The sequence below is a fragment of the Thunnus thynnus genome, chromosome 16 (genome assembly GCF_963924715.1).
Source record: "Thunnus thynnus chromosome 16, fThuThy2.1, whole genome shotgun sequence".
Lineage (NCBI taxonomy): Eukaryota > Metazoa > Chordata > Actinopteri > Scombriformes > Scombridae > Thunnus > Thunnus thynnus.
In genome coordinates this window covers 10,616,567-10,642,345 of record NC_089532.1, presented here as the reverse complement: position 1 = coordinate 10,642,345, position 25,779 = coordinate 10,616,567, and the positions used below count along the sequence as shown (strand labels likewise).

At 40.8% G+C, this 25,779-nt stretch overlaps 1 protein-coding gene across 2 annotated transcripts in view; it reads left to right on the top strand.

Annotated features, from left to right (window-relative positions):
• Nucleotides 1-3,863: 3,863 nt before the first annotated feature.
• The window catches only part of ppp2r3a (protein phosphatase 2, regulatory subunit B'', alpha), a 60,326-nt gene continuing 38,410 nt past the window's right edge, over nucleotides 3,864-25,779 (top strand). The window contains exon 1 of one of the 2 annotated variants that reach the window (XM_067615144.1): nucleotides 3,864-4,124. The gene's annotated coding sequence lies outside the window, so the exon portion shown is untranslated. Of the gene's footprint in view, nucleotides 4,125-4,340; nucleotides 4,476-25,779 lie in introns of those variants that run through there. The other variant, XM_067615145.1, reaches the window with a different exon arrangement.

Genomic DNA, 25,779 nt, shown 5'->3' with positions numbered 1-25,779 from the left:
TGCGGTTTCAAGTCCACGATTAAACGGCGCCGGTGTCCTCACCGGCTCTTATAACATTGATAGAGGGCACAGGAGTCCCATCAACCCCTTTAACCATGTGGATCTAATAACAGAGGTCATACATGTGCAGCAGGGGAGCAATCACGTCTCTACTGAACAGATTTCCATCACTTTCAATAACATGGAGGAATGACAAAAAAAGGAGGCTGTGGGTAGTGCTCTCCACCTGAAGTCATTGTGTGGGTGATACTGTCAGCCACCTGTCTAACTAAAAAATTCCCATCGTCTACATTTATAAACTCGAACTGTATCATGATCTGCAGGCCGTGCTGTAGTCGACTACCTGGTCTCCATAGAAACACAGATTTTGAGCAGAGAAGTCTTGCACTTTCTCTCGATGAAACACGTGTCTGGTGAGAAAAAAAGGACTTAAAAGGTTGATTTATCCAGATTACAGAAAAAAAAATCTCAACAAGCCCCTGTATTATCTAGCCACACAGATTTTGGTTTTGAGATATCTGTCTTTTTGCAGGCACTAGATCCAATAACATGGAGGTGAATAAAATTTGACCATTCAACATTTTACAACATGCCCAGAACCTACTAAACGCTTGCCATTAGCTTACCTATGCTAGTCAAAATTAGTTGACTAAGCTGATAGCTAGCATTACTTGCAAGTATGCCTGATTTTGTCTGATAACTGGAGTATATAACCAGTAAAAAATATTTCTTATTTTGCTTGACATTCAGTTGCCAACCATGTGGATGTAATAGCAGAGGTCATACATGTGCAGCAGGGGAGCAGTCATGTCTCTACTGAACAGATTTCCATCACTTTCAACAACAAATATAAGAGGCCGTGGGTAGTGCTCGCTACCTGAAGTCAGTGTGTGGGTGATGACTTCAGGAGCTACGCGTCCAACAAAAAAATGCCTATTTTCTACATTTATAAACTCAAACTGTGTAATGATCTGCAGAATTAGTTGTGTGCTTAAACTCTATCTGCTGCCTGATGGGAACAGTGCACTTATTATAACCTTCAGGGATGAAAGAAAAACCATGGCTTACCAAAACTATTAATGTCATGGACCCTAAAAGCTACACATTAGAGTTCAGGCCCTTAAACTGAGACAATGTTTGGTTGTTGATTTAGGATAAAACTAGATAAATGTCCACACCGTGCAACAACAATGTGAAAGTGATATTGAGACCTCTGAATAAAGTAGTCATCCTTACACGATATCTCATTTCTAGAGATAGTAAAATAAAATACTCCTTACTTCATAAAGGTCACAGTCACCCTCTAAAAGACCCCATAAAGGTCCCTGGAGCCCACTCCACTGAGAGAACAACTTGTTCTGTATGTCCTATACAGCTTTCATTGTTCATCATTATTCAGTGCCGTATATAACCACAATTTATCTTATTTTAAAAATTAAAATGAATAAAAAATATTTTACAGTATCTACTAGATTTGGCAAAAATATATTTGAAATGTTCCGTTCACTTCCTGTGTTTTAAATTTGTTCATTTGGATTTGGGGACACCTGGTGAACAAACACCAAAAAAAAAACCTTTTTACTTGCACATGAATAATTAGCTTATCTTATGCAGGTGCTGTTTAACAATGCAAACAATGGAAGAAATATACTATGGAGTCCCTGAAAGTTCTCTGGGATTTTTTCGGAACTACTTTTGAGTTTTCTTACTATAAGTTTTGTGTTACCTCCTCGCAATACATTTTGCATTCCCTTTGATCCAAAGAGGAAGGCTGATGCTGTATTATGACATAAATTATGTATATGTATCAGTTACAGCTGCTGGTTGTGACTGCAGTGCGAGTGGGCGCACCCCCAGCTGTGGCTGATTCAGCTGAAAGTGTGTGTCACTGTAACTAATGTTAAGACAACTAGTTCTAGTAATTGTTACACAGTATGACCGGCTACTGCCATAGCTGTGATTTTGGCAGGCTAAAACTGGGATTATGACTAAAGCCATGGGGTGGTTACAGCTTTGATCGCTGATGTTGCTGTGATTATGGCTGTAGCCATGGCTGTGGCATTGATTGTAATGATGAGCAAGGCTGTGACACATTTGTTTTTAATGGGTGTAACCACATAACTACATGCAAGGACTGTGTGTTTGTACTGAAGTGATGAGCTGTGCTGCCCGAGCTGAAGTTGTTCCTGCCTAATGTTAATAGAAGCAGTAAAGAGTAGCCACGGTACAGTCATGTCCACGTGCCACAGCTTCAACCGTGGTTCAACCAACAGCCAGGCAGAGCAGCTACATCTGTGGTCACAGCCAGTGGTTGTTTAGCCTACTGTAGGAGCTCTGGATGAGCAATAAATGCACAATGTAAAAGTGCAACATTATTCTCTCCTTTCTGTAGTTTATAGTAGAGCTGAAACAAGTTTTAATTCCTTAATTATCAGCAAAATATGTACTTAAGTAGCTTACCAAAATTAAAATGACCCTAATTGTCTGACAAAAAAATGGGTCATCTGCTAAAATTCTTAGCACAAGGTCCTCTTAATCAAAATTTTCCCAACTTTTCAGCCACATCTCGTGGTCTGTTGAAAACCGTCCAGCACTGACAACTGGCGTCAGATGGTTGCTCTAATTTTAAGTGTCCTGTTTATGGATTCTTTGATAAGTTCTGATTTAAATAATATTTTTTTCTAATTTTATTTAATTCCGGCAAAGTTCATGTAAGGCTGCTATACACTGGTGCATTTGGGAAGTTTGACTTAAATAGCAAAAATAAAAGGTTTCAAGGAAAAATATTTTCATATGTTTAAAATGGGATAATGAAAAATGACCTAAATTCAGGTGTTATCAGCTCCAGTATCGCAACTTTTGAAACAATACCAAGTCTTACTGTTGTGCCATTTAATTTATAGTAGAGCTGAAACAATTAGTCGGTTGATCAATTAAGACAAAAACATATTGCGCAACAATTTTGATATGTTTAAGTAATTTATAAAGCAAAATTATCCCTTCAGCATCTCAAAGGTGAGTATTTGCTGACTTTCTTGGTCTGATAGTTAATTGATTATTTTTGGGGTTTGGACTGTTGGACTGTTAATCAGACTAAACAAACAATTTGAAAACATCATCTTTGGCATTTTTTGCTATTCTCTGACATTTCATTGACCAAATGATGAATCGATTAATCACAAAAATAATCAGATTAATGAGTAATGAAATGAAAATAATGGTTACTTGCATCCTTGATTTATGGAAAAATCATATTTTATGAGCTTATATGTTTTGTACGTAGGCTAAAATCTTGTGGCATAGGCTACCCATCAGCTAAAAGTACTAGAGAATAGAGCAATGGTTCTCAAAGTGGGGTCTGGGGGCCCCACAGGGGTCCTTGAGGGGGTTCCAGTGGCTCCACAGCAAAAAGGGGACTCATTTATTTCCACTATAATTCCATCCATAAGTAACACAATAACAGTATGTATGATTATTTTGGTCATGGCTTCATACACTTACTGTATTAAAACATCTAAAAGCAAAAATCTTATCAAATGGGGGTCCGTGGTATAGTTTGTGTCAGTTTAGGGGTCCTTGACGTGAAAAAGTTTGAGAATCACTGCCGTGGAAGTATAAAGTTAGACAAACTGAAACACTGGGTAGTAGCCTACCAGTGCCTCAAAATGACATGCTACAAAAAACCCTCCAGCACAAATATACTAAAGTAAACATACTTGTTACTTTTCACTTCTAGCAGCGATATACACAACAGTAATGAGCCGTGAACCTAAAAACTGGCCGGCCTGTCATTCTCATCGAGCCCCCGCCCCGCCGGTCTGTTAACGGGAACTCCCCCTAAGTTCCCCGGTTCTCCTCTCTCTGCTCATTCTCCCCATGAACTGTCACACTACACACTCACACACATACACACACATACACACACACACGCACACTCACACACACATATTCCCCACACATACACACACGGAGTCGCTGCATGTAAGAGCACACGTCCGTACTCTCTCTGCTGTTCCCAGGTTACCGAAAAGCGGCTGTTTGATTTCGCAGTCTGCGGCGAGCCTCGTCGTGACAGAGTTTGGAAACGGCTGAAGGAGCTGTGGAAGAGGAGGGGAGAGAAAAAGGTAGGAGATGGTGTCAGAACCAGTGTTTTCTCCTCTCTCTGTTTAGAAACTTTACCGTGTGTTTACCGTCTCCTCCGCGCTCCAGTGCATTGTAGGGATATTAGGTCTGTACCGTCAGCTGCAGTGTTTCTGATAACTAGGGCGTGTTTATTGAAGTATTTCTCTTTGCGCGCGCGTATTTGGTGCGTGTGTGTGCGTGCGTATGTGTGTGTATGCGCGCGTGCTCTTTCCATAGCATTAGGGGGGGATTCTCCTGTTGTGTGTCAAAGGAAGTTTGGAGATTGGACGCTCAGATAGTAACGGATCATTGAAGGCGGCGACCTGCCCACTGCAACAAAATAGCCTTAACATGTAAGTGAAATCAGATTTTTTAAATAAGATGGTCTCGAAGTATGCTCAGGTAAGCTCATTTTGTTTCCAGCGCCAATCAACTGAAGTTATTAAATGCCATCTCTTAAATTCTAGCCTTATCTGTTGTTGCCTGTAGAGTCAAGATACAGACTGGTGTTGCAAAAGTCTAAGTGGAAGCGAAATTTGTTAGGATACTAAGAAAAAAAGGCATTTTTTCATTCTTTTTTTGAAATAGAGATGTAATTTTTGGAGAGTATAAAACTATTATTGGCATATAAGTGTTGTTAAAATACACATTTTTGCAGTGCATCTTGGTGGAATTGGAAAACCTTTATATCCTATTAAGCAGTGTAAGATATCGCTATTGGATATTGGACTTCAAAGCTCAGTTTAGCTGCCAGTGATTAAGGTGTATCTGGTCGTTCGTGCATACATGTGGTTGCTCGCAGTCTTTCGCTGCTGTGTGTCTCCTTGTGCATATATGTTACATGTTCTTCCATCATGTGTTTGTTTCTGTGTGTATGTGCATATATGCATATGTGCATATGTGCATATGTGTGTACCCGGGTGGTGATATCCTGTCAGATCCTGTGAGGTGGGGGTCAGTCACAGGGTCTCCCCTCTGGAATTTTCCTAGAATAGATGTGACACACACAAACACACACACACACACACACACAGGCGCGCACACACATCTTCAGTCAGCTAAATATCTTTTAATGATGACCCATAATTACCTCGGTACTTTGATTTCATACTGTGCAAAGCTGCATAGAGTATTACCCTGAAATCCACTTGAATTCAAAGCTCCACAAATAGCACAACTATAGCAACTGTGACGCTTGTGCTCTCAAGTTAGAACGTGTTTTCCTCCTTGATGCTGACACTAGTATAAGTCTCCTTTACATGCATCTGTTTCATCATTTTTTTTCCCAGTAGTCTAGTTAAGTATGTTTGTGTAAATCTGTGTTTACCTTCGTCCGTTTATCAGATTGCTGATTCACTCTATTGTCGAACAGCTCAGGTGTCCTTGAGTCACTGCACCTCACCTTTTTTGTTATTCTGCGCTTTTCCTTTGGGTCACACAGCGCCACAAGAAATGCAAATAGGGATGGCTTGTTTCAGGTCTCTTTGACAGACAAACCGGTCTTTCTATCTCTTTTTCTACTCTTATAGACAGCGGAGAGTTACAGGAATGAGTCAGAAAGTCAGAGAAGAGTAACTAAACCAATGGTCTCTGGCTGCTCCCTGGCCTGTTCAGTGGATGCCTCTGTAAAGATGATGGATGCTTGAAAATGTGTGTGTGTGTCTGTGTGTGGGTTGGTGTGTGTGTCAGAGAAGGAGTGAGAGGATCTTGTCTGCTGTAACTCGAGCCTGGCTGGACACACTGACTCTTGGAAGGCCACAAAGACCGCTCTGCCTGAACTGTGGGGAATGTGGAAGTTTTTGTGTGTGTGTGTGTGTGTGTCACATCATTATCCCATCACCAACCATAGATTGTCTTCACACACACATAAACACACTCATGCACATATAGATGCCAACACCAACATTTTAATCATGAAAACAATCAATGACAGACCAAGTGCTGAAACGATTGGTGGATTCATAGATAAATTGATTGACAGAACAATTTGTATGCATTAAACAATCAGTGGAAGGTTTATTTATAAGGCAAAAAGGCCAAATATCTTCTGGTCTCTGCTTCTCAAATATGAAAATTTGCTGCTTTCCCCAATTTTGTATAATTGTAAATTGGATATCTTTGCGTTTTGGACTATTGGTTGGAAGATATTTTAAACAGTAAAAGGTTCATTGATTAATTCTGTGACATCTGTCCAAAAACAAGCATGCTACATTAGCAGATCCCACAGTTGTGTGTGTGTGTGTGTGTGTTTTTCCACCAACTTCTCCTCAATTTGAACTGATGTTTTTTTGTAAAAGAGAAAGAGAAAGCATTTGAAGGTTTGAATTTGTATGTTTGGAAAAATACAAACAAAACGTGTGTGTTTCACTCCTCCTTATGGATGCGCTGAACCAGAAGAATACATTAGTGGTATGAAACATGATGTAACTAGCTCGGGGGGTCTAGGCATCTATTCTGTGTGTAAACTTATCCATGAGTTTCAATCCACAGGGGGAAAATTAGTAAATTCACACTTAGGGAGAGAGAGACAGGCCACACAGTTTGCATCTTTCCTCTAATGCTCAGCGGTAGTTGTGATTTTCCTCTTATATCAAAGGATTTCAGTTGCTCATCATTTTATCTGAGCTAGAGGAGTTGTCATCCTTTACACAGATTTGATGGTATATCAAAAGATTCTGTCTTTTTCTATCATTATCCTTGTTAAAATGTTCGTTGATAACAATTTCATCCACTCTAAATGACAGAATATTTTAAGAACTGCAGCCCATGTCTCCTGCATTTACCCCAATGCTCTTCCTGTCACAGACTGTATTTCTCCTCTTCTTCCCCATTTCCTTTCATCTACACATTGCGGAGGAGGCTGCTGTATGTGTTTTAACTTCCGGATAAGTTGACTGATCAGCTACTTTGTCTGTTGCTTCCCAGCTAGCATAGATGGTTAGTGGGTGGATTGGTGGGCGGATGGACAACAGAGTCTGCGTCCGTTTTGGAAGTGTGTTTATATGAGCCACGGTTTCTCGCAGTCCCTCACAGATGTGCGTCTTTTCACAGGTGCTTGTTGTTCCCAAGCTTTGCGTGTACAACTTTCATAAGATGTGCATGTGTGTCTATGGGTGTGCATTCATGTGTGATATTAATCTGGGTTTTATCCATTTCTCACATAGGTGAGAAAGAACAGTAAGTGCCTAGCAACAATATCCCATTGGGATACATTGGGAGTGTCCTGATGTAATGGAGTAATGACCGGTTGTGGTGGTTTAGTGCAGACAGATGTAGGCTGGATCAGCGGGCTGAGTCACAGACTGCATACTCACAACGTCCTGTTTCATTTCTGTTCATGTCAGTTCTATTCATATCTGTTTTTGGCATTAAATTCATACGCTCTTGTTACCAAAGTGAAAGCAAAAAATAACAGATTATTTTTAAATTTAGATCCATCATGGCAGTGTAACAAAGGCAAAGAAGACAAATGTGTAATGTGTAACTGAACAAAAATGTTCAGTTATGTGATGTTTGATTATAAAATCAGTCAGGATATGGCACAAGAACCTATGATGTCTATGTTTATTTATGTTGTTATGTAATGTAATTGACTATTCTCATTGGTACAGGTTCTAAATTTAAAAAAAGCTTATTGTTATCATGATAAAAGTGCATAATTTTGCAGTTCCATCAAATCCCCAAATGTATCCAAGCTCACTGTTTATTTTTTGAAACTCAAGTTTCTAATTTTGGGAATTCAACACAGGAAGGTGTAGAGCGGAGTGAGCGGAAACGGAGTTGCTCAAAATTACAGGGGCACTTTCTTCTACTACTCTATGACTCTACTTTTATAGGATTGCTGCTATCTTCTGAAGCTCCGGGGGCAGTTTTTTATAGTCTGAGAAAACAAACCTGATGATGTTATTTGGGATTATCTCAGCTTGGAGACTGGAAATTTTTCATATCACAAACTGGGAGTGTGGAGTCTGAAAGACCTGGGCGTTTCCCAGGTGAGATAGATCTAACAAAAGATACTTTTTAGTTGCATTCGTACAACTAATGTGAAGCACTTTGTAAATGTTGTTTTGAGAAGTGCTATATAAATAAGTTTTTCAGCTTTTTTTGAGCTTGGCCCCCAGGGACTAAAATTCAGGAAAAAAATCTCAGATTTTGCTGTTTTAAGTTCCCCAACTTTGCATTTCTGCAAAGAAAGAAACTTGTCTATCTATAGAAAGACAAGCCTGACAGTGAAAGTTGCACCAATAGTAAACAACACTTTTTAAAAGTTTCCTAAACAAGGAATGAGAAATGCAACAAAAAAAATCTCTTATTAATGAAATTCACCATAGCTGAATATTTGTGAATGCTACACACGCACAGACATGCAGGACAGTATACAATAGCTGCTACCACAAGTGCCTGCATTAACACAGAGTTATGTAATAGCAAAGTAACAGAGGTGGTATCCTTGATCTTAAACGGATACACACACACACACCTTCGGTTAAGTCAGGACAACTCCCAGATACTGTGTTTAACACTGTCTGACAGCTACTGTGTGCAAGTGTGTGTGAATGAGACTTTTGTATATGGGTTTAAGGTGACGGGGGTTACTAAAGGACAAACAGAGATGCACAAAAAGAGAAGCCAAATCCAATAAAATTCAACATTTTTATTAAGTTTAATTTTTGGCTTCCTTTCATGTGTAATTATGAATTACATCATACCCACACCCTAACTCTATTTGTGTGCGTCTGGCTATTTGTCTGGATGTGTGCATGCTGGTGTATGGGAGTGGTGTGTTTGTAGGCTGTGTACCAGGCCATTGACTGCTGTAGGACTTCTCAAATTTATACTTTCTAATTGATTCATGGTGTGATTTATGTAGCACCCACATGTGCTTGCCTGCCCTTAGTTGTGCAACACACAAGCAAGCACACACTCCCGCATGTGCACACACACACACACACATACAAGAGTAGCTCAGAGTTACTCATCACTGCAGCACAAGGCACTATTGTATTTAGTATATGGCACTTTTAGTGACAGAGTCATTCACATTTCCCAGCAGCATATGTGTGTGAGTGTGTATGTGTGGGTGGTCGTCTCGTATTCCATGTAACACTGCCGGCTGCTAAAAATGAAGACGTGACAGGGAAAGTGTGAGTATGATACTCACGATCAGTGTGTGTTTGGGGAAGTTGGGTGGGGGGGGGGGCACACATTCCTCAAACATACATTCCTCACTTGGTTTTACCATTAAGAGCACTTGTCCAGTTAAAATAGTTTTTCCAACTTTTTATATACAGCCGTACTGTATCAAAAATTCCATTTCGCAATAGAGAGAGGTATGTGAGTTCATACAACATCAACCGGGGGATACAGCTAGCTGCCTTGAACCGTGTTTTGTTTTTGGGAGGCAGACAGTCTCCCACCTTTTCGTGTTTTCTCTGCATTCAAAGAGAGAAAGGGAGAGTGACTGTGAGGAGTCATGAAAGGGAAATTCAAAGATAGGGAAAGTGCGGAGATACTTCAAAGTTCTGTTGAAAGCAGTTCACCTGTTGTTTTCGCATGTTGTGGCTTGTAGCAAACCAAAAAGTTGGCTACCATCAAAGGGGAAATGTTAGATTAAGTTGACGACTATACAGTTTTACTATAAGCTAGAGCTGACGTGACGTATGGGTGGGAAATATGGACTAAACGGTTACTACTATAGTTATCGTTACCTTGATATCCATATGTTATGACATATACTAAAATGTTCAAGAACATTGCAGAAAGTTCATGTCATGTCCTTCCCGTTGCGGCAATTCTTTTTTGGTGTTTCCTTGAACAACATCCAAAGTTTACTCACAAGTAAGCAGAATTACAGTTATTTTTGTTGCTGTTTCCATCATCGTTCTTATTCAGACTAACATCAGAGATCTGGGAACATGGTGACATCAATGCAGTCCAACAGGGCAAGAAACACGGCTGCAGCTGCTTTGGACTTCTTTATGATGTCTTACTGTCACAGATGTAGATAAAATCTAACTTATCATTTACTGTACTTCACTGAGAGCTGGAGAGATAATCTGGAGTGATAAACAACAATACTGAGATATCTCTCAGCCCTACTGACTCACCTCTTCCTTTTCAGCATGCACTCACTCTGACATGACGTGAAAATTAAAAGACAACTCACACGGTAGTTGGATGCGGTTGTCAAAAATAAAACTCATACGCAGATGAGTCTTAAAATCAAAAGAACCAGTGTTGGGAATCGAACCCAGCTCTCAATAGTGTGATTCATACATGAGTGTGTGTGGGAGGTGGACTCTGCCCGTTGGCCTCTTCTAACCACCTTTAACCACTGAGAGATCCACCCTGGGAAAGAGGAGGATTGAGAGAATGAAAGGAGGGAGGGAAAGAGGGTAGAAGATTAGTGAGACAGGGATGACGAGTCAGACACTTTGATTCACAGATCTCCCGTCGTCCTCTGCTGCTCATTGACTGGCTCCATTGTGGCTGTGGTAAAGCGCGCTGATTGGTCGGTCGGGTCTGAATGTCACTGCTTCTTGTCCTTGGACTTTGGAATTTGTGTGTGTGTGTGTGTGTGTGTTTGTGTGTATTTGTGTGCGATGAGTTAATAGCTATCCATTGAGTGGTTGATTGTGTTCTGTTGTCCACACTGGCTCTCTTTGTCCAGACTCTGCACACACTCACACATACACACATTCGAATCTGAACCAAGCATTTCTCCAGTGGCAGGGCACTTGCCAAGAGAGAAAGAGAAAGAAATAGAAAGAAAGAGAGAAAGAAATAGAAAGAAAGTAGTAACTAACTAACAGTACCATTCATAGTCATGGTGGTGCGGTTTCTCCTGGCCCCGGTTCGAGACATGAATGGGTCTAAAGCTAAAAATATTTTATTGCTGCTTTTTATGCTCCTTTTACTCTCCTGCTCTTTTCATTACTTCTCTCCTCTGTTGTGCTCTTTCACAGTGGAAGCAGATGAAGCCTGAGCTGTATTAAGATGCATTTATAGTATTTCTTGGTTTATAGAGTCAGACTGTGGTTGCAGTTCTTCAAGGTGTAAATGTGTGCAAGTAAACCCTTGGGTAAATAAAGATCGGAAAACAGTGGCTAGAGATTAGAAGGATAGGAAGCAACTTTCAAGAAAGGTCATGAGATGAATCCAAACCTGTGACATCATATGTAGACAGTCTGCGCCTTTGAGGCAGTGGGATGCCCTTGCCTGCAACATCCTGAGCTGTATAACAGACAGGCTGCCTAAATGACAGAGCCAAAGGGCTGCTTTTATCGGTCAGTGTGGGTAGACCATGCGTCTCACTCCCTACCACAGATGGAGAGAGATTGAGGGTGGAAGAGGCAAAAAAAAAAAATATATATATATATGAAGAAATAGAGCGATAGAGCAAAAGGGAGGAGTGAGGAGACATGAAAGAAAAGGCGTCAGAGAGAGACTGACAGTAATACAGCAAAACTCACAGAGAGAGGGAAGTGGAAAGACAGACGTGGGTAAATTACGTGATCCAACGTTGGGAATTCGCTTTACCACGGAAATACTTCCAGTGCAGCATGGGAAACAGGGGGAGAGACTATTTCAGGCTTTGCTCCTGTTTGTTATGCCAGCCAACATCTCAGGGCAGAACGAGAAGGCGAAGGTTTTTCTAGAGCTGTAAGTACATTAACATGTGAGGTGGGAGGAGATGACGAGGAGGAGGTGGAGGAGGAGGGCTCTCCAGGGAGGGGTGGGGGTGGGGGGTGGGGGGACGACCCGAGTTGCACCACTGTGCGCTCTCTTGTCTTTTTTTTTCCTCTCTCAGTTTAATCTAAATCCATTCAAGAAGCTTTATTGGCAAGATAAGATCGTTTTGACATTGCCAAGGCTTAAGTGCATCTCTGCCTCTCTCTGGTTGGACGGAGGAGGAAGTAGGCTGGCGGTGAGAGAGGAATGACAGCCTTTATCTCGGTCAGTAAACACAAGGCAAGGGAGTCCCTTGGTTGTTTATACTGTGTCTTAAACTCCCCACTCCCATGCATACACACTTAGAGGACACTGTAACACAATCGGTCTGATTCCCTCACACAAATACACACACTGCGTATGTGGATACGCAGGCCTGCACACACAAACTTGAACTGATACACTTGCGCTTATACAGTATGTATGCATGTATGCAAAGGCACACTGAGAAGCTGTGGTCGGACAAAGCCGTGGCGTGTGTTTGTGTCTAAATATGTGTGTGTATGTGTGCGGTGGATTTTTTGGCAGCCAGTATACGGTGAACTGGTCAGATCCCTGCACACTCGAGCTTCCCTCCTGCCTGCCAGTCTGACCACTAGTGGCTGTGTGTGTGTGTGTGTGTGTGTATGTGTGGAGATCAGTGCAACTTAATTTGCCATAAACCAGAGATAATTTCACTCAAATCCTTCCTCACCAACTGGATCCGCTCTGTGTTTTTCTCTCATAGTTGCTTATTTGGTATATTTAATGACAGTTATGAAATATTTTATATTGCATGCATGCTTTTCTGTGTTTGCGTGCGATGTATTTCCAGCCGTGTCTGAAGAGACCAGTGCTAAAAGCCTTGCAATCCCTCATTTCTAGAGTTGCTGTTGCTCAACATATAGGTCATAAAGTCAATACTCTCTGTTTCTTACTTTTTGTTTCACCCTCCATCTTTCTTTTTGCTGTCTTAACACTCTCCTCTCTCCTACTACTGTATCTCAACACAGGCTTGTACCAATTAGGACTTGATTGATCATGTCTGTGGTACAGTATATTACCTTTGTCTTTATTACCTACAGCACCTTATGTTCCTTATTAGCGCTTCTTCTTTACGAAGTAGTCAGGAGGGAAAGATGAGCGATGAAAGAGTGTGCTGAAGGATGCTGTGACAGTTGCTGTGGCTTCAAACCTACGCAACATACATGCCATGATTGCTAATCACGAAAGAGACCTCAGTGGCCCTCGAGTTCCTGGGAGGGAGTTTTATATTTGGTGGCTGCAGCTGATGCAGTGAGCTCATAACCAGAAGACGGCTGGTTTGAAAGAGGCAGACAGAGGAAGTCTGGGAGAGAAAAGTAAATAGGCATAAAGTAAACAGGTCAAGTTGCCCTTGAGCAACACATGGAACTTGAGTAAGTCTAGCGGAGTTGCTCTTTTGCCAACGACAGAATTCAGCTGTTTCTTTTTATAACAACACAACAGTGGCAAAACCCCAGTGTACACCCAAGGATGCCAATTATATAACTTTTCCCTTACTTTGATCATAGTGTGTGTAGCATTTGTTTGCTTGTCATCACTTCCCCTGATTGTCAGCGCTACACCCTTGTGGTTGCCATGGTTACAGACACTGCTGGATCCCTGCTGCTAGACAGACATGCACAGACACCAGACAGATGAGAGTAACTTCAGCTGGTAGTTGGATTGAGCTGTGCTGATTGCTGAGCATGAAGAAATCCTGAGACAAACTCTGTTTTTCTCCTGTTCTGAGGCGTTGGAGGGACATCAGAGACATTTCCCCCCATCTCTACTGAGTTAAAACAAGACTATAATTTAGATAAAATCTTACCAATCATGCAAAACATTTTCCGTACTTTAAGTGTATTCAGTTTTAAAATTATATGGGTTTGGCATGATCAGTCACATGATTCAGTTACATTGCACCAGAGCCCAGAAATGTCTTTGGACATCCTGAAATACTGTCTGTCAGATGTCTTTAAAAACCCTTCCAGCAATGTCACACCTGTTGCTGTTTGCACGCTTAGGTTTGCTGTTCTGCCTTTATGGAAATCAATTTAAACATAAGTGAATTTCTTTAATTCCCTTTTTTTTTTAGATGAAAGGATGAAATATGAGCAACATTTGCTGACAGTAGAAGACAATAACATCTTGTCTCTTTCTGTTTCCCTTGTGGATGTGTGTTTTTCTACATTCAGGAAGCCTGTTTATTCACTTAAGCCCAGCTGTTGGGAATGAGGCATCTTAGCATTTTGTTTTTTTTGTGATATTTTACTTAAAGTTCCCTTGACAGTTGGAGGGAAACATAGCTTCTCTCTTCCATCCTCCCAGCTATTTTGCTTTTTCTGAAAGCAGCCCTCAGCATATGTAAGGACAATGGACAGGTATGTTTCACTGATTTTTACTTGTTTTACAATGAAAACAATTTCAGCTTTGCCTTTTTAGTGTCTCTCTTTTGCTTTCTGTATTCCCGCCCTTCTTCTCCTTCTCTTGTTCTTCCTGTCTTCTGTATCTCCTTCATCTGTCTTCTGATCTGCTCAGAAAACCCTCTTCATCTCTTTCCCCCATATCTTCTTCCTCTGACTTCTCATCTGTCCAGGTACAGGTCCCTCAGGGGGTAAGCATCAGAGACATTAGAGTCACTGTCTTTGATCAGAAGTGAATGACTGGATTTGTGTGTGTGTGTGTGTGTGTGTGTTAAATATTTGTCCATTTACAGCAGGGGATGTTCAAGCTGCTGCACCTTTCTACATCCATATAATGCTGGTTTAAATATCTTTATGCTCTCACTGTTAGCCCTTAGTATATTATTGTGCAATTCTAAGATAATGTGTGTGTGTGTGTGTGTGTGTGTGTGTGTGTGTGTGTTTGTGTGTGTTTGTGTCAGTGCCCAATGCCTGGGAGAGCAGAGATGTGGTAGTTTGATATCATTGGTGTTCTTTCATCAGTGAGGTGATTCTCCTGCTATGTGTTTGAACTGCAGTGAATCAAAGACAGCTTGTTGTACGGCTGCAGCTGTGGCCAGCTCACCTGCACACTGATGGGCCTTTCTTTCTTTCTTTCTTTCTTTCTTTCTTTCTTTCTTTCTTTCTTTCTTTCTTCTTTGCCTTTTGTATTCCTGGCCTTTGTTCATTTCTTTTTTCCCCTATGGAAGACGTTGGCTTCCAAGCTGGCCATAGTAAAAATAGCACAATTTCATCAGTTACCAGCCAGTGTGAAATGAGAGTTTTGCACAACGTCACTGAATGGAAATTGTTAAAGGAATGCATAGCTGCAAGTTTTTATTGTTACCCAGGCAAACGGCGTGACTCAAGGGATATCAGTCTGTTGGTCAATCCACCACTTGCGGTTCAGACTGAAATGTCTCAACTATTGAATTGCTATGGATGTCATGAAATTTGAAACAGAGGATGAAGCCTGCTGACTTTGGCGACCACCTGACTTTTCCTTGCACCACCAGCAAGTTTTCAATTATCCTGTGAAATATTGCAGCATTTACCAGATATATTGGCACAAAAAATTGTACTGACATTCATGGTTCCCAGACAATGTATCTTAATGACTTTGGTTATCCCCTGACTTTTCCTCTTGCACCCCCACAAGGTTTGCATTTGTGATTTTCAGTGAAATAACTATTGGATGGATTGCTATGAAATTTGGTACAGACATTCATGTTTCCCTCAGGATGAATCGTAATAAATTTGGTGAGCTATTAACTTTTCCTCTAGCGCCATCATCAGGTCAAAATGTTGTCCAATACTATGGTGTATGACCAAGTACCTGCAAAACTAATAACTATAACCTCAGGCATACTTTGTGTCAAGTGCTAAATAGCAAATGTTAGCATGCTAACATGCTAAAGTAAGATGGTAAAAGTTGTTGCAAATGGAAATTATTCTATTAAAGTTTAACAACAAAAACATACACAGAGATGATCTAGATTATTCTTGCAATGCAGAAATGTTATCTATACTTGTTTATTTGTAAATTTTCTCATGAAGTAACTCTTTTGCTTGAGTAATCTTGAAGAATTTAGATATCAGAAGGGCATGTGTCTTGATTTCTAAAGATGATTTATGTTTTCCTATTATTCCTCCCTTTGAACCGCAACTCTCCTGCCACACACAGAGTGTCAGACAGAGATGAAACAGAAGACACAGAAAGCAAAAATTTTATACTCTACTTATAACTCTACTCATTCATGAATGAGAACCCAGCAAAGATAGATTGTAAAGTTATGTTTAGATGTCACAATGAGGGTAGAATGACAACATACTACAAAGTCAAATTAGAATACTAATGCAATCCCATGCTTTTGCTTTCCCAGTCTGTACTTTTTCATTGCGTTCTGATTAAAGACTGAGTTTTAAAATGTTCATCTCAGAAACACAAAGACAGGACCAACATCAAGTTGACTACGTTGATGTGGCCCGTGTCTGTAATTACACTGTAATTTTATCATGGTAACGTTGTGATTAAGCTGTGATTTACTGGTTTATTTGAAGTAACATTGTATCAAGTTTCACAATAGAAACCAACACAATCCAGTGACAGGCTGCGTGGGCCAGGCGCTCATGGGAACCAGAGTGGCTTTTAGTGTTTGGGTCCTCAGGGTCGCCTGGGACTGTGTTGTTGTTGATAAATGCACTCCCACAGTTCTCAGGCCAAAACAAACAGAGCACGTGCGTGTGCACACACACACACAGATAAAAGTTCCTGTTTGTGCTCACAAATAGATACACACATAGGAAAATCACATACCGTTATTGGCTGATGAAAATCCTGTAGCATCATAATGTCAACTTTGAGGAAACTAAAAAATAGCTTTGTATTTTCCATGCTGTTTCACTCAGACTTGCATGCTTTCACTAAGGTTTCACATTCCCAGAAGAAAACAGATGCATGTATGAGCACACACATATAAATGCACCCAAACACACAGAAGTTAAAGTTTAAAGACATGGATTGAAGCCAAGAAACACACAAGAAATAGAGTTGACTGCTTATTTCCTTGATTCCTCTTCTTGCCTTCTTTTCTCTCTGGTAGCACTGTATGCGAACAATCAGCTTGCAACATCTCACAAAACCACTAAACCACCTTTACTAAGTAACTGATTGTATGCACCTGTGTTTCCCAACTTGTTTGGTTTGCACTGGTTGGGTATGTCTACTGGTCATGACCAGTTCAACAAAAGGAGATTTTCAAAAAAATTTGAATACTTTTTAGATGTAAGAATATCCATATATTCACAAAAATAAACAAACATTAGAGAAAACTCTTAGGAAATAAATATAAAGCCCTAGGTTTGTGTTGCTTATCCTGATTATTTTAATGAACTTATGGAAAACAATTATCCGTCCACATGATGCAATAGTGTCCGCTTGTTTCTGTTGCACCGTGAAAGGATATGGGGATCAAATGGCACATATTCTGGCATGCGTGAGTGGAAAGGGGCAAAGGAGGTGAGGATAGGGGTTGAGTGCTAAGATTCACCCTCCAGCAAGGCAGGCTGTTCAGAGCGAGAGAGAGAGAGTCTGTGATAGTGGAGGAAGGCATCTAAGGTATCCGTCATTTGGGCTGAATCAGGGGATTGCAGGCTACTTCAGCCCCAGGCGTCAGGGCTTATATATAGGTCGTACACCTCGGGACGCCAGCGTTGCCCTCCAGATGCCCTCCTCCCCCTGCTCCTATGGATGCAACATACGCCTACAGCATATTAATCACACACTAAAGCACTGTCAGAAAGTCTTCTCATAAGTCATGTTGTAATGGCTTGCTCTCAAAGTCTCCCGTCTTTGTTTTCGCCTGTCTCCAGGAATCCAAAATCCGCCTTTTTGTCATGATGAAAAGGGATGATGATAGATTGCAAATTAGAAGGGGTAAAAAGAGAAGCCATTCTGTAAATAGACAAGCATTTGAAATGAAGAGATAAAAGAGACAAATGTTTACTCTCCTTTGCCTTTTTCTCTCTGACATGGTCTTTCGTCCACGTAGATGTGTGGCTGGCATCTTTGGCCGTGAGAATTTGTTTCTGAACGAGCATGTGAACATGTATGGATGTAAGTAGCTATAAGGAAAGGTGTCTTTAAAGACTGTGAATTTTTTTTTTTTTCTCCTCAAAATGTCAAAGTCTCTCTCCCTTCCTCTCTGTCTCTCTAAGTATGATGGACTTCCTCAATTCCACTCTTTTAAGTCAGAATATCTCCTCTGCTAAAACCCAGAGCCTTAATCCCAAACAGTGTAGCGTGTCACTGGGAAAAGAGAGTTGAGGAGATGGGAGGCTTTTAAAGACACGTATGAATGACTGATGCTTTTGAAATGAGCAAGTATTTCCCAAAAGAAGATACAATCTCTGGACTTAACTTGACACAAAGACTCAAGGCTTTTTGAATAGATCATTATAACAAGAAGCTCCTCTCTTGACTTTATAATGAGGCTTTTTGGGAAGCTGCTCTTTACTTTCAGACCGAGGGGTGGAGACGGGGCGAGGATCGAAGCCAATTTCCCAGAGGTTTACTGACTCCTGACATCAAAGGCCAAAACAGTCACACTGTCACTGCTGCTGCAGCAGCCAAATCCTTCAGGATCAGAAGTGTGTGTTTGTATGTGTGCATTTTCACTGGTGGAGAATTACACCTCTAGACTATTGATGTGAAAGTGCTACTTAAGTCAGAATGCCCCGTATACAATTGAATCAGTAACTATTGCTTTTGGCTCCTTGTTCTCTGAGAACTTAAATTGGAGAGATGAGTGTACAGAATAATTATTTACCGTATTCGGGCACTATTGATTATGTGAGACCGGTTTCATCTGCTGCAGGTGCAGATTGGCTGGTTAAATAGAGAAAATGCAAACACTCTTTTATTCGTCTTCCTCAGGAAATAAGACCACCTCTTGAATCTGAGGTTCTTAAAGTTGACTTCAAAGCATTAAAATGTGATTTAATTTTTAAACTCTTTATCCATGAATAGTCTGCAAAGCATGCACACTCTTTTCAGCAATGCCCTGCTTGGAATTGTGTTAATATTGGCAGTTTGGTACTTGTGCAGTTGTGTGGGTGGTTCGTGTGGGCGTTATAGAAGCTTTCTTGCACCAAAGCTGTGCTTGTGTAGGTTTTGGTGTGTGCATTTTGTTTGTGACATAATGTATCGTACAGTGCATACTGTGTGTGTGTGTGTGTGTGTGTGTGAGTGTACGTGTATGTGTGTGTGTGTGTGTGTAACAGCAAACAGATGTGAGACACGGACATGGAAGACTTGGCAGTGTAACGACAGGATGACTGTGTGTCTGCCTTCTCTGTCTGCTTGGAGCTCGGTAACTCTGACTGGAAAATCTGGAATCATAGCGCTCACTGCCTCACTCACATTTACATTCATAGTATTTACTGGCAGCTAATGGTAAGAAGAAAGACACCCACCCGCCAACTTGACATATAGCATTTACTGCCTTCTCAACTTTTATGGGAATATCCACACACACTTAGTTCTGAGATATGAGCCAATGACACATCCCTGCAGTATACAGCATGCCGTCATACCAAATGCATGAGGGATTGGAGACAGACGAAGACTTGACTTGGGATTTGTTGGAGAGATGTGTGTACGTGTGTGTGTGAGCTGATACTTACAGTACGTGTGTGTGTGTGTGTTGCACCACTCCAGATAAGGCAGGTCTAACAAGGGTTTAGTGCTGTTGGCCTTCATCTGACCTACCTTGCACAGCCACAAACTACACAGCAACTCATTCTTCATATTGACTCGCAGTAATGATGACGATATCCAGTCCATGCTGCCTTCTCAGGTTTACTTTGCAGTTCCTCTTTAATTTGTTGAGTGGATTTAAAATGTGCAAGTTAACAGCGGCAACAGGCTGTAACTAATGATTATTCTCAATATCGATGAATCTGTCAATTATTTTCTCGATTAATTGATTAGTCGTTCAGTCTGTAAAAATTCAGACATTGTGAAAAATGTTGATAACTGTTTCCCAAAGCCCAAGATGCAAACTAAAATTTCATGTTTTGTCCCGAACAACAGTCCACAACCCAAAGATATTCAGTTTAGTATCATTGAGGACTGAAGAAACCAGAAAATATTTACATTTAACGTGTTTTTTCTTTAAAAAAAAAAAACGATTAATCGATTATCTAAATAGTTGCTGATTAATTTTCTGCTCAATTTAATTTAGTGCTAGGAATCTATTGATTCAATATCTATATTGTGATAGGACATTATGTATCCTCTGATTTGGGTCATCATAATATTGTGATGTAGCCTAACAAATCGCTGATAAAATAATCCTTTAAGAAGTGCTGATTTCTACCTATTACATTTTGAAATATCTACTACAAATGAGCCTACTGTACATCAAAGGTTGAGCTATCACCTAGATCATAAGGGTTCATCCTTCAGGGAACATGGTCTGGCTCAGCAAATGTCATGACGTCTTGGATATTTTGAGATATTTGCGTCTTGTGTATATACAATAATTGACAATCTGAATTGATTCTTATGCTGGCGGCTCTCATTCAATTTCTGTATTCAATTAAAAATCCCTGTTCTCACTTTCTAAGTTCTGCATGGTGGGGCTACCTTGTACAGTATGTCACTGAGTTACAACAGCCCTATCACCAATGCATCGCTTACATGTAGGTCCTCTGAGCAGGGTTTGTTGGTTGTGTCGCTCCAGATGTAAAACCAAAGTTGGTCAGCTTTTGAGGTCTAGAACTCACTTCAACAACTTAAGGCTCAGTTTATTTTAGTAGAAAACTTGAGTTTTTTCCATGTATGCAATATATACTCGTAGTTCCTGCTTATCTTCGTGTTGTGCTCGTCTTGTTTAGGGGTCTACTTGAAGCACTTTTTGATGTCTGCCTTGAAAAGTTGCTATATGGATAAACTATTTCAAGACTTTGAGTTCTTGACAGGATCTCATAATAGTCTATAATTGACATCACTATTGGCAATGTGTGTGTGCATGTGACTTGCCAAGCTATTGGTCAGTGTGTTAGCATGATCAAATATGACAGTAGTCAGAGTGATGGTCCAGGCTTGCAGCCAGTTAGAGCCATAATAACAGCGCAGCTTTCCCACTCCGCCTTTGAACTGCTGCTCTGCTGCTATAATGAGGGAATGTTCTTTTCTAAGCCTAACCCAAGGGAAGCTGGTGTGTGTGTGTGTGTCTGTATATTTGTGTGTGTGTGTGTATGTAATGGTGAGTCATACATACTGTGGCCATTGTCTTTGTACTCTTTACATGTTGGCCTATAACCAAAGGTCTTGTTGTTTTCCTCAGCCCCCAGGTGATAAAAACAAACCAGGAAGACGGTGTGTGTGTGCGTGTGTGTGTGTGTGTGTGTGTGTGTGTGTGTGTGTGTGCGTGTGCATGCATGTACGTGAATATGTGTTGCCCAAGGACAGATATGACCCTCGTACAGAGAGCTTACATGAGATCACCATGTTCCCTCTACTTTGTAAGCTTTGGCCTACAAGGCAGGCTTGCCTGTCAATAAATTCAGTGTGTGTGTATTTGTGCATGTCTACATGTGTCTATGTGTGTGTGTGATGACAGCAGAGACAGGTAGCCCCTTCCCCTGCTCTCTGTTAAGTCCTGGTTTGACATTATTGGAGTCTAATAAGCTTCATGTAGTAAATCTTTGCCATTGTGCTGCCATATTACAAACAGATGTGCGCACACATACTGTAAGTACACATAAATACAGCCTGCAGCTGTATTTGGAAGCCAGAGAAAACACTCGGTCTCTTTCTCTCTTCTTATGTTTACTTTGAATCTTTGGTGAGACCAAACCTAGTTTTCTAACCTGGTTGGACAAACAAACTCTTTTTATTATGTTTTATTTTTGGCTGCTGCTCATTCACTTACATTTGACTTGTTTTTTGATCTTCTTTCTTATTCTCTTTTGTTCAGACTAACTTTACTTTCACTACCCTCCTTTTCTCTTCTTTTATTTCACCTGTTACTGCTTGCTTTAAACGAGAGCTTCCCCACCTGCTTTGCTGAGGCAGGAACAGCAAATACGCAAACTTGCTTCCTTTTGTCTTCATCTTTCATGTCTTCCTTTTGCTCACCTGGATTGGGTTGCACTGGCTCAATCCATGATTGTGCAGTCCAGTGTATGTACAATTTTTTGTCAGTGAATAAATGCTACAAGTCCTCAAGACAAGTAGTTACTGGATGGTTTACTGAAGTTACTAGATTTAAATGAGAGAAGAGACATGACGTAGTTTGGAAGCTTCAACAGTAGAGCTTTATAAATGTATAAAATGAGATTGCTATTTCTTTTTAACTTTAAGGAAGTCCAACCAACCTCTTGATACAGAGAACAATGATGAGTATAAAATTTGTCATTTGTGATAAAGCGTAATGCACTATGACACACAGGAGTTAACTGCTGAAGTGTTGCTGGGGCAGCATGACAATACAGAATATCTCTATAGTCAAGAACAGACATGAAGATTGATGGCACAATAGTCTTATGATTTCAGGAAGATAGCCATCCTTTAAATCTATACAAGAAGCCTAGTTTGTTTTTTAATTTCTGAGTCAAATGTTGGATATGAATCTTGAATGATAGTCTGCTGTCAAGCCAAATTCCTAAGTATTTGTATGACTCAGCAGACATAATATGGGTACCATTTAAAGTTTTAATGGCAGGATAGTCAGAGTCACTGGTGGAGGTGGAGAACACCATGTACTTGGTCTTTCCTGCATTTAAAACTAGTCTGTGATTAAGGAGTGATAATTGGAAAGCATCAAAGGCAGACTGAAGATGAGTCAGGGCCTGGGCTGGGCTGGAGCTTGGGGCATTTAAAATTGTATCATCTGCAAATAAATGGACATTGAAGTAGTGATTAGGAAGAATCATTTTATTTATGTATAATGTAAACAACAACGGGCCAAGGATAGACCCCTGTGGCAACCCATTTTTGATGGTAAGATGGCTTGGCTGACTTGCTCTGACTGAAACATGGCTTTCCCTTAAGATCCTAAATAATGACATTACTATAGATGGATAGAGCGTTTTTAGATGTGATTGAAGAAGTAATCTAACTACTTTGTGTGGTGCAACCCATTCTAGTATTGTGATGAGTAAATATCCACGTAGTCAACACTCATATTGTAACTAGGTAACTTCAAACAGCTGTTATAACAGGCTCCTGGGCACATGATGTGTGATGACACACCTCAGATTTAATAATAATCAAGTTACAGCACAGTTCTGAGCTCTTATAAAAAAGTCTGCTGCTATGTATGCATGTTTTTTTTGCACGCTTTTGTGGATACAAATATGTGCATTCATGTATGCGATATTCCAGACGTTGACTCCATGTACAGTACAAGAGGGCTGTTTCTCATTAGGAAAGTCTAGACCTAAACCCCGGGCTCAGCGGCAGCGCCACAGCCACATGCTCGGCTAAACCCACATCCCAACCGGAGCATGTATGCTGTTGGCATACATTGAGGGTTTATGGATAAGTGAATGAAAACCCTGGTGTGTGCTGATGTCTCGGACAGATGAGATGAAATATCAAGGAAGCAGAACATGAGTGCACAAAAGGCAGAGAGGAGAGAAATAGAGAGATACTCAAGTATTTCTCTTTCAAGGTCCCAAAGGGGGTGTGATTCACAGAGTGGATAAAACTAAAGAGGTGTTGATTAAGAGATGAAAGATGAAAAATGAGTTGGAGGAGTGTACTTACGGAGAAGGGAAGAGGAGTATGATTAGAGGTGATAGGCAGATCCTAGAGGGCTAAAGGGAAAGGACAAGTGCGAGACTTTTGGGGGTGCCAGCTCACGGTGATACAGAGCAGAAGGTGTGAACATGACCCTGTCTCTCTGGATAAGGTTGTGTGTGACGCGCTAAGGGACACACACACACACACACACACACAGACACGTACATACCCTGAGATGAAAAGGCAGCCGGACATTTGACCGTGAGCAGTGACTGGGGTCACATGCACAAACACAACTCCAAGAATAGACTCTAAACACAAGGGAAGAAAATAACCCAGTAACAGAGGATGTGGCAGCATGTGAGAGAGAGAGAGAGAGAGAGAGCAAGAGAGGGACGGATCTGTGTGTTTGCTCTGTGTATTTTGCAAGTGTGTGTTAATATATCTTTAACTGGGCTTATAAATGCGCAATCAAGTTACTTTTTCAAGTCTCGCTTTCATGTCTAGCTGTAATGAATCCCATAAGCTATTTAAAATCCATTAACTCGTCATGTAATGTCTTCACTGTTGTTCCCACTGCATGCACTAATTTTCTGTCTGTTGAGGTTGTGTGCAACCACAAGTTTAATAGAAGGGAGGGTGGAAAGTTGAGGGAGAGGTGAGGGGAGTCCAGTTTTATAGTCTTGTTTGTATGTTGGGTTGTAAATACCCCCCTAACAGGCTTAAAGTGACAGCTGGTTCCTCAGACTGTCATGGCTGGTCCTGCTGAAACTACTGTGCACTAAAACAGTTTTGAATCAGAGGATTTTGGGGGATCTTGGAAGATACAGAACAAATATGTTTTTCGGTTGTCAATTAAGAGTTGAAACCCACAATGGCTCACCAGCCGGTTTATAAACGGCCTCAACGCAAGAGAAATGCAACGAGAGCCGTAATATTACATGGCACTGAGTCAGGATCCTATAGGTACGCCGAATCCACTAACAGTAGGGATAAATTAGAGGACTGTTGGGATGATTTATACCAAATTTGCCGTCCCGACACACATCATGGAAATCCTGATTATAGGGTTGGTTGGAGCCAATAGTAAGAAAAAATTGGTAGTGTGAGGGATTTAGAAATTCATTTTAACCGCTCTGCTCAACTCATAGAGTAATCTGAACTGCACCTTTTTGAGTTTTGATCTTCAGCTTTTCATCAAAAGTGGATTATCTGGATTTTGGATTTGATAATGTAATACAGTTTTCAAACAAAAAATGCCTAACATTCCCTTTTCCAGCTTCTCAAATGTGAGGATGTGCTGTTTTGGGTTTTAGGATTGTTTTTTATTCATTGTGATATTTATTTTCAATATTTTCATATTTTTTTAGTATTAATGATTAATCAAGCAATGAAAATAGTTGCGACCCTAATTTAGATGATGACATTAATCTGCTCTGGCTCAAACTGATATGATTAGTTGAGATGTTGGGGCTGGAGAAGGGATGGAGAACATGTGAGATAGGCTGCACCACAAAGTCCTGATTTAGATGTGGTTTTGTGTGTGTATGTGTGTGTGTGTGTCCGTGTGCATAGCGGTGAGATAAGGAGGGGTGAGTCAGTGGCGGTTCGGAACACGATGACTCTCCTCGCAGTCTCCGTGACGATGGCCCATGGCGACAGGGGTTTGCGGTTAGAAACCCTAATCTGCTCCTCATATGACCCTCTGATGGACAGGGACAGCAGTCAACACACACACATACACACACACACGTATGCACACACAGACGGCCCTCAGACTAGTTAGTCTGACTTCAGCTCTCCAGTCTAAACATGCTCTTATATGGATTTCTGTTAAAATCTGCAGAGTTCTGCTCTTTCATAAACACGTAGTCCTGCTGTCTACATGTAAGTGCCCAGTGAGCACAAACATGTCTAAAAGACTTTATGTTTGGACATCTAGAAGATGTCTTTAGGGGAGCCAGGATGAATGTTTTTTATATGTCATCTGTAGACATTGTATATGCTGTACGTCTCAGATGAGACGTCTTTAAGAGGCTACTTTTAGATGTCTCCAGGAAAGCCAGAATGAAAGGTTTCTGTGGACGTTAAATACATGACGAGTTAGAGATGTTGAAATGTGAACTCTGGACTAGAGCCTGACACATACTGGAATTTTGGGGCCGATACCGACATTAGGCAGTAAAAAGATTCCGATATCAATATATTGGCCAATGTTCTTTATATGTA